This window comes from Numenius arquata, chromosome 5, assembly GCF_964106895.1.
Source record: "Numenius arquata chromosome 5, bNumArq3.hap1.1, whole genome shotgun sequence".
Classification (NCBI taxonomy): domain Eukaryota; kingdom Metazoa; phylum Chordata; class Aves; order Charadriiformes; family Scolopacidae; genus Numenius; species Numenius arquata.
This window is the reverse complement of record NC_133580.1, coordinates 57,887,268-57,895,492: the sequence shown is the minus strand read 5'-3', so window position 1 is coordinate 57,895,492 and position 8,225 is coordinate 57,887,268. Positions and strand designations below refer to the sequence as shown.

Below are 8,225 nucleotides of genomic sequence, written 5' to 3'. Positions count from 1 at the left end.
CTACTGAGCATTTCATATGAAGAGTTTATGAAGTGTGAACAATAGAGGACTCTCTAATGATTGGTTATCGTGACTTTCAAAGTTAACTGATACAGAACCCCTGCTCAGGGAAAACTGGGAGGGGGGGCCCGGTTTATGGCACCTAGCAGGAATTTTAGGGAATATAATAAACTGACCAATTTTAAGGAAGTAAGATGGATGGCCGACCATAAAATGCTTACAAGCCCTGGATATGTAATACTGAACTGCTGTGCAATTCCTCCTTCAGTATAGTCCTTAATAGGAAAAAAAAAATAATATATGGTGGAATTGATCCATTTTTTAGAAATTTATTGGAGACCCTTTCCAGCAGGGGTCAGAATGAAAAAGGGAACCAGTGGTACTTGCTGAGGCTGACAGCTAAAAGCACAAATCCGTCAGTCACTCAGATGTGGTTTAGCATTCTTTACAACACAGATCATTTAGCCTCGATTTTCCAAACAAGTGCTGTCACCTACAATACACACCCACCTCGTTGCTCTCGCTGTGTGTAGGTTGTCACACAGGGGCAACAAACACAGTTCCCATAGAGAACTTCCATCTCTGACAGCAGTTCAGAGAGGAAAAGCCACTGACGGGAGTTAGCATGCTCTATCCCCACGGCTTTTTGGAGGAAAAGTTCATTAGCTGCTTCGCATGCCAAGGGACCAGCTGTCCTTCAGCACATGGAGCAGCTCTGATTGACCAGGCGGACAAGTGGGAAATAAGCTCAGAGCAGTGCCAGCACGGCATATGGTCGTGTACCAGCTGTTTCTGAAATGCTTGCCAAACGGAGACCAGAATCAGGGTTGGCTGCTAGGAAAATAAAACCCAACAAAAACCAGCAAGCAAACAAAAAAATTCCACCGTCGGGATTCCTGAGATCTGACCGCGAAACCAGAACTGTCAATTTGAAATGTCACGCAGCAACTACGTGAATATTCAGAATAATCTGTCACTGGCTCGCATGCTCTGACTCGCTCCATTCGGAGAACACCAAAGGTCTGAGCATTTGTCCCTTCTACAGAGCTTTCGGAGAAAAAAAAAAATCATAGAAAGGGTGAAATAAGGTAAATGGATTCATATTAGTGATATACATTACTAATACACTGAGAATACATTCAAAGACTGAATGGAGATCGATTTAAATTGGTGCCAATTGTTATTACAGGCAAATCCCAGGTGTCCTGCATTTTACTATATTTTATTTCTGCCTTGAAAAGGGGAATTCAGATCCTGAGCTGGTGAACAAAAGGAGATTTGATTGCGACCGGCGCGAGTCGTATTACAGCGGTGGTGAAACGCTCCTGATAAACCAGTGGAATGACTCAGCAGAAAACAGCCAGCAGGATTTCTCCCCCAAAGCTTTTCAGTTTCAGCTTTTCCTAGAAAAAAAAAAAAAAAAAAAAAATTAAACGGTATTTAAATAGTTCAGAGAACGACATTGTCCTCCTATCACGGGGTTCAAAGCACTACTTTCTCTTCAGAGCTTTCCTTCACTCCTTCAAGGTTTGGGGGACGCCGAACTGATTAACTCCACGTTCACATGACATCAATTGCTGCCTCAGCAGCGTTTCAGAGAACATCAGTAGCTCGTGCAGCTACACAATCTGACTTTGAAAACTTAAGTCTTTTGGGCTAGTCTAAATCAAATTTATGACTAAATTAGGTGCAGAGGATGTTCAAAAAAGGGGAGGCCTAGCTAAAACAAAAATAAGAGTAACGCTGCTCCTGTACCAGGAAACGCATATATCGGCTGGGAGGCAGCGGTTACTATCTTGGCTTGCATTCATGTTTCTTACGAGATGTATTTTTATATACAGGCTTAACCTGTCGAAAGGCCTAAAAGGCACGACATCCGGGGTGGGGATCATCTTTTCAAAGATGAGCTTGGTTCCAGGGACTGGAGATGTTGTTTGCACAAAAGAAATGGTGTTAGCCAACGCAGATGACATACCGTGTTTTGGAACTCCAGGAGCCACACGTTCAGCAGTGAATAAAAGGAAGAACCCCCTGAGGATTACGCACAGACAGAAGACTAACTTTGACGTTTTACATAACATTGACTTTCCTTAGACCCGCATGTGTTCATACATTTGAGAAATGTGAGGTGCTAGTGTACGCCTGAAAAGGGCATTATTATTTTCCCAATTAAGAAGCTTAATTAGTACTTTGGTGTGTCGTCTTTGTCATATTTTCAGTCTTACACTGGCCCATTTTCACCCATCTACTATGCTAAAAATGTTGCTCTTTCATTACTCTACGGTTGTGTAAACAGTTCTGATTAAGCTGGCATTTAATCAATTGGAATAAAATTTTCCCGTCTCCGTAGGAGGTCACCTACTAAACTCGACTTTCAATGGCATCAAGCTTCTAAAAGACGACTTTCATTTCCAGGCGGTCCCTCATTTGGCAGCTAAAATAAACTTTATTTGCTAACCTTGCCCTCCAGAGGCGCGAAGGATTTCAAAAGGCCCTCGCAGGGCAAACACCGCCACCACACTCCGTCATTATCCCCCGTTTCCTCCTTCGCATTCCTGCCCCGGCCCTGGGTGTTTCCCCTCTCCCTCGCTAACAGCCCGCCAGACCTCCCGAGGGGACGAGGCCGCCTCCCGCCGGCAGCTCCCTCAGGGAGGCGAGGCGAGGGGCCGCCGCCCGCCTGACGGCCACCCCGAGGGCCGGCGCCGCATCCTCGCCCGCCGCTGAGGCAGCCCTCGCAGGCGCTCTCTCCGCCGCCCGGCCCGGTGACTTTCAAATGCCTCCCCCGCCCCTTTTCTCCTCAGGCGCCCGGCGGACATCGCGGCGCTCTGCCGGCGGCGGGCGGGGCCGGGCCGCGGCTGTACAACCAGGGCAAAGGGATACCGCCCCTCCTCCCCCCCGCCTTTCCTGCGCGGCGGCCCGCCATGGACCCGGCTCGGCGGCGCCCGAGCACTACGGAAGGGGGACGGAGGGGTCCGACCCGCCCGCTGGGCGCGCCCCTGGCCGCCCCGCTGAGCCGCCAGCCCGGGCGCGGCCCCGCAGGCCGGCCTGGGCGGCGGGATGCGGGCCGCCCTCTGGGCGGAAGGATACGGGGAGGAGCCTGCGGCGCGGTCCGCCGGGGCGCTGAGTCCTGTTGCCGGGTGACGGAGCGGCCGGCCCCCCTCCCTCCCCGTGGCGCTGGGAGCCGCCGCCGCCGCCGGTTTACGTAACGCCTCCCAGGGCAGGTCCCGGCTCCGTCCCGCCCGCCTCACTCGGGGACGGCAGCAGCGGGACGGAGTCCGCCGCCTCCTCCGGCTGCCAGAGGCCCCAGGGCCCCGCTCTGCGCCGCCACGGCAGGTAAATACCCGCCGCGGGCCCGGGGAGCTGAGGGAGGGGTAGGGCGGGAGGGAGGGAGGGAGGGAAGGAAGGAAGGAAGGAAGGAGGGAGGGTGGCAGGCAGTCGCCCTCCCCGTAGCAACGGGAGGACGGAGCCGGCGGCGGGCCCCCCCTTTTCCCCCTATTTCTTCCCGCCGTTGCGCTGAGGGACGGGCGGGCTCGACCCTCAGGGAGCGCCGGCCCGGCCGAGGAGGCCCGCGCCGGCCCGCTCTCCCCCTCCCCTCTCCGCTAACAGCCCGGGAAGAGGAGGAGTTGCGGGGCCGGGCCTGGCCGCCGCTGGGAGGACGGTTTCCCGGGACGGCGCGTCCCGCTTCTCGGCTGCGCCTGCCGCATCGCGGCGGGAGCGTGCTGGGGAGGCCGGGGGCAGGGCCGGGGGGGAGAGGGGAGGAAGCGCGGGGACGGGAGGAGAGGGGCCGGGGAGGGGGTGACAGGGAGGCGAGGGGCCGGGCGGGGGGGGGCTGGCTGCAGGCCGGCGGCGAGGCAGGGCTCGGGGGCGGGGCCGGGGGGCCCGGCCGGGGTGCCCCGGTCCGAGCTCCTGGCTGGGAGCTGAGCTCTCCCTGTCCACGCGCCCCCCCCCCGCCCCTTTCTCCCCCGGACTCCTCCATCCCGCCCGGCCCCCGGGGTCCCAGTGTCAGGTGAGCGGCTTGGGTCGGGAGGGAGGCGGCGGCCTGGAGCGGGAGCCGGGGCTGCCGTGCCTTCGGGCCGGGTCACGCCCGGGAGGAGAGGAGGGAGAGGAAGGCGGCAGCCAGCACCCACCCGTGGCCGGTGCCGGCCTGCGCCGATGTCACCCGGCGCAGTGGGACGGGGAAACCGGAGGATGCGGCGCTTCGGGTCAGCGTAGCGGGAGCCGGAGGCGGGCAGCCCCTTCCCTGCCCGGCCTGGTCGTGCGGTGGAAGTGACAGGGCTTTCCGCAGCCACCCCCCCGCCCCCCCTCCACGGGGCTTCTGGCCCGGCCGGTGCCGGGTATGGCTCACGCCGTGACCTTTCATCCTGTGCGTGACTGTACAAAGCGCCGGCAGCTGCCGCGGAGCGGGCAGGGGGAGCCGGGGCTGAATGCCTGGGGTCGGGGTAGGTGGAAACCACCCCTTGGCCTTACAGGGTCGGTCTGGTGGGATTCGCTCCCCTCCTCCCCCCCCCCCCGCCCCTTCCCAACAGCATTGTCCTTTAGGGGCCTATTGAAGGCAAAAGGCGGATAGAAAGGCTAGGGCTGCCGCTCTTCCAGGAGGAGGAGCTGGGCTGATAGGAGACTGATGGGAGCCGCATCCTATAGCCTCTCGGAGCTGGACGCCGCCGGGGCGGGCCCGGCGAGGGCCGCAGCCTCTCGTAGGCAATGGGCGGGGTGGGGGTGGGGGGACGACGGGACACACACACACGACAAGGTTTGGCGAAGGTTACAGCTGAATGCAGAAGTGACACGAACTGACACTTCATTCCAGCAAACTCATTGCCATCTTCTCCTCGTGTCGGCTCGGTTAAAAATGTACAGTTATTGGGTCGTGTTATGAAACTTTGAGAAAAGAGAAAGTGCAGCGCTTTTTTTTTTTTCTGTCTTTGTTTTAATTACTCATTGCAGTACCTGGTACTGATCTGAAGGGTGAAAATAGTACGATTTTCTTGTCCTTTCAAAGAAAAGACATTTCTATATTCCAGTGTTTTCTGTACATAAGTAATTTGGGTTGTAGTTTATAGGCCTGGGATCAGAGGACACTGTGGTAGGGGTAGTTGATTTTCCTCATGCAGACCCTTTTAAATGTTTAGGTTTTTACCCTTCTGTTGCACATCATATATTACTTCTGTGCTCCTGGTATGAGGTGAGAATTGCTGATGAAATTTGGTTTCTTAGCTGTCAAAAGTGAGCTCGTGATGATTCAGTAGATAATTGTGTAAAACAAACTACTTCACTGCAGTGCTTAAAACCCAAGTGCGAGCTTCTCACAATCCATGGGAGCCTGAAATTGACGTTTTTCTTTATTGTTTAAGACAAAAATATGCCTTTTAAAAGTAAATGACATGGAACTTGATTGTTACTTGACATGTAACTGTACAGATTTTATTTTGTACTAATCCTCCATCTGCTGTTTCTTACCAGTATGGATATGCTAAAACGGTAGTGTACAACCCCTCCCAATCAATAAAGCGTATCATATAGGTATCAAAATCTTCTATTTTGATCATTGAGATATAAGAGGGGATGTAGGTAACTTGAATAAAATGAGTAGTACACTATATATTTATAATGTTCTCAGTTTTCAAAGACTAAGAATTATAGGGGAAATCCTGATTTGTACCCTCCATTGAAAGCATCAGTTTATATCCCTGCCGTATTCTGCTTAGCAGATATTCCTACACGTACAGCCACAGAACTTTATCAGTTCATTTGTTTTGTGCACAGCAGGGGTAATGATTCTTTGAGACCACAGATTCTGCAAATTTGTATTGGATGCATGACCCTCTAGTTCTTCTGCTCATCAGCAGGGGAATTGAAAGGAAGGGGCAAACAGATTTGTATGTGACCCAAGAGGAAAAATTGGAGGCCTCAAACTTCTCTTGTTAATATGCTGATTTCATAGCCTGTGTTCCCCACTGGTTTTGTTGTTGTTGCTATTCGTTATTCTTCCAAGTAAGAGAAATTCCATAGGGGTAAAATGATGTCAGCATTTTCCTTTGCTCATTTGCTGTGCATTCTAGCAGGAATAGGGACAGAGAAAGAAGATTATCTAGATACTGCTCATAACTTCATTATTTGTCCTTCTTGAGGATCTTGATTCTAGGTGAATTGGGGGAATGAAGGAAGCCAAGAGGTTGGTTTTATACTTAGCATGGGTGAATTTTCTGTGGAAATCAGAATCTGTAGAGTCAGAACAGACTTTCTGTCTACTTAGCTAGAACCCTTGCAAAATCATCTATCAGTTTGCTGCTTCTTTGATCTTTGCGTAAAGAAACATACAAAATTTGTAATAATAGATGTTGAAAGTAGTATGCGTTAAATACTTTCTTTAAAGCCATCTAAACATTAATGTGGTTAAGAAATTTGAGGTGGTTTTTTTTTTTTAATCTGGGTTTTTCTGTAGTTTGTGAGAGCAGTTGTTCCTTGTTATTCCATTGCAGCTTGTTTTTCTTCTTTCTTAAGACATCCATTTATAGCGTGGGTTGCATACCTGACTGATGGACTGATAATGTGAAGCCCCTAAAATTGTATAATGGTAGTAACGACCGATAGCTCATAACTAAAAGTAGTAACTTATTACTACAATAAGAGGAGCAACAATATCTGGTTAAGCAGAATGTAATGAAGAGAGCAAGACTTGGAATTCCTGTAAGCTAAGAGAGGTAGCAGGAACTCCTCTAGTTATCTGCACTGCTAGTGGAGCTTGGAATACAAATGATCTTCTAGAAGCTAATTAATATGCTCTGTTTATGGGGATAGTTTCTTCTGTATTGTGGAACAGAGATTGGAATCCTTCATTTTAGTCCAAGAACAGTGACAGGCTGGTTAGATAATTTGTAAATGTAATTATAGAAATGAGTTGTTGGGTTGTGTCACCCCCTCCCCCCCCAACCCCACCCTAAGAATTTTTTCCCAGTAAAGTCAGTTTCATGATACAAAATAAAAATGTTCAAATGCATAATTGAATGTTCAGTTGCATTTCAATCTACTGACAAAAAGAAAACGGGCTGATAGGAGGGAAAACAAGGTTTTTTCATAATTTGGAAATAATTTACCAGAATTTTCTAGGCAAAATACCAGGTAACTGCAGGACTGTCAGAGTGTTTTAGTAGAAGACGACCTAGATGAGCTAGTTACAGTATTTTTACTAAAAAGCATCTTGTTCTAATTTCAAAAAAGTTGGTTGGGTGCATTTATAATGAATGCTGAGGGATTGAATGTGTATTTTATTGGGCCACGGTGGTGGTTGGGGGACTGGGGGAAGTGTTGAGTGGTTTGAACTTTCAGTACAAAGATTATTCTTTCATAGACTTCTCCCTAGAAGTTATTTCTCCAGCTTTATTGGAAGCTACTGAATATTTCTAATTTTTAACCTGCTATTTCCCTTATAACTTCACATGCAAATGTTTGGATTTACCTGCATAAAACTATTCATTGATTATTTCTGCATCATCTAGATTGTGTTCACAACTTAGCTTCTGTACATCCACTTTGGTATCTGTCTTTCCAAAAGATTTATTTCTAAGGCAGTAGTGTGGAAATTTCAATTATAAAGGATTTAAATTAATTTTTCACTGTTGTGATGTTATATGTAATAAGTGAATTATGTCCTGCTAAGTTTGTGCAAAGTCTGTGCTCAAGCTATTGCTATAACAATTTTCATTTTTAATATAATATGGGGAACATTAAAATTTCTCTTTTTTACTGTATTGAGGAGGAAGTTTCAAATATGCAGTCCATGGTAATTTTACTTTTGTCTGTAACTTTCTAGGACTTATTCTAGAAAGGATTGCATGTGAAAATTTATACTCTGTGCAAAAAACTTGTTAATAAATAAAAATAAATCTGAATAGTTTTGTGTTCTTTTTGTAACTTTTAAAAATCTTCCTCTAGTTACTGTTACATTTATAAAAGCAACAAGGTCTGCTGGATAGAACTCTGGACCAGGATTGAAGAGACCTGCAGTTTTGGATCAGCTCTGTCACTGAGTTAATTCAAGCAAATTGTTTCATCTTAATGTGCCTGTCCTTAAGATGCTGCATGGAAAGGAGGAGCTGTTGTGCCTTTTATATGTTATTAAATTGTGTGAGTGTGGGTTTTTTTGTTGTTTTTATGGTTTGGTTAGATAACTAGCTTGGTATAGAAGAGTTCTGAAGGGAGCCATAATTGCATCACAGAAGAAATTT

General features: G+C 48.8%; 1 protein-coding gene across 1 annotated transcript in view; it reads left to right on the top strand.

Annotated features, from left to right (window-relative positions):
* The first annotated feature begins 3,241 nt into the window (after positions 1–3,241).
* KIAA0232 (KIAA0232 ortholog) overlaps positions 3,242–8,225 on the top strand; it is a 71,703-nt gene continuing 66,719 nt past the window's right edge. The window contains exon 1 of the mRNA XM_074148270.1: positions 3,242–3,333. The gene's annotated coding sequence lies outside the window, so the exon portion shown is untranslated. The remainder of the gene's footprint in view (positions 3,334–8,225) is intronic.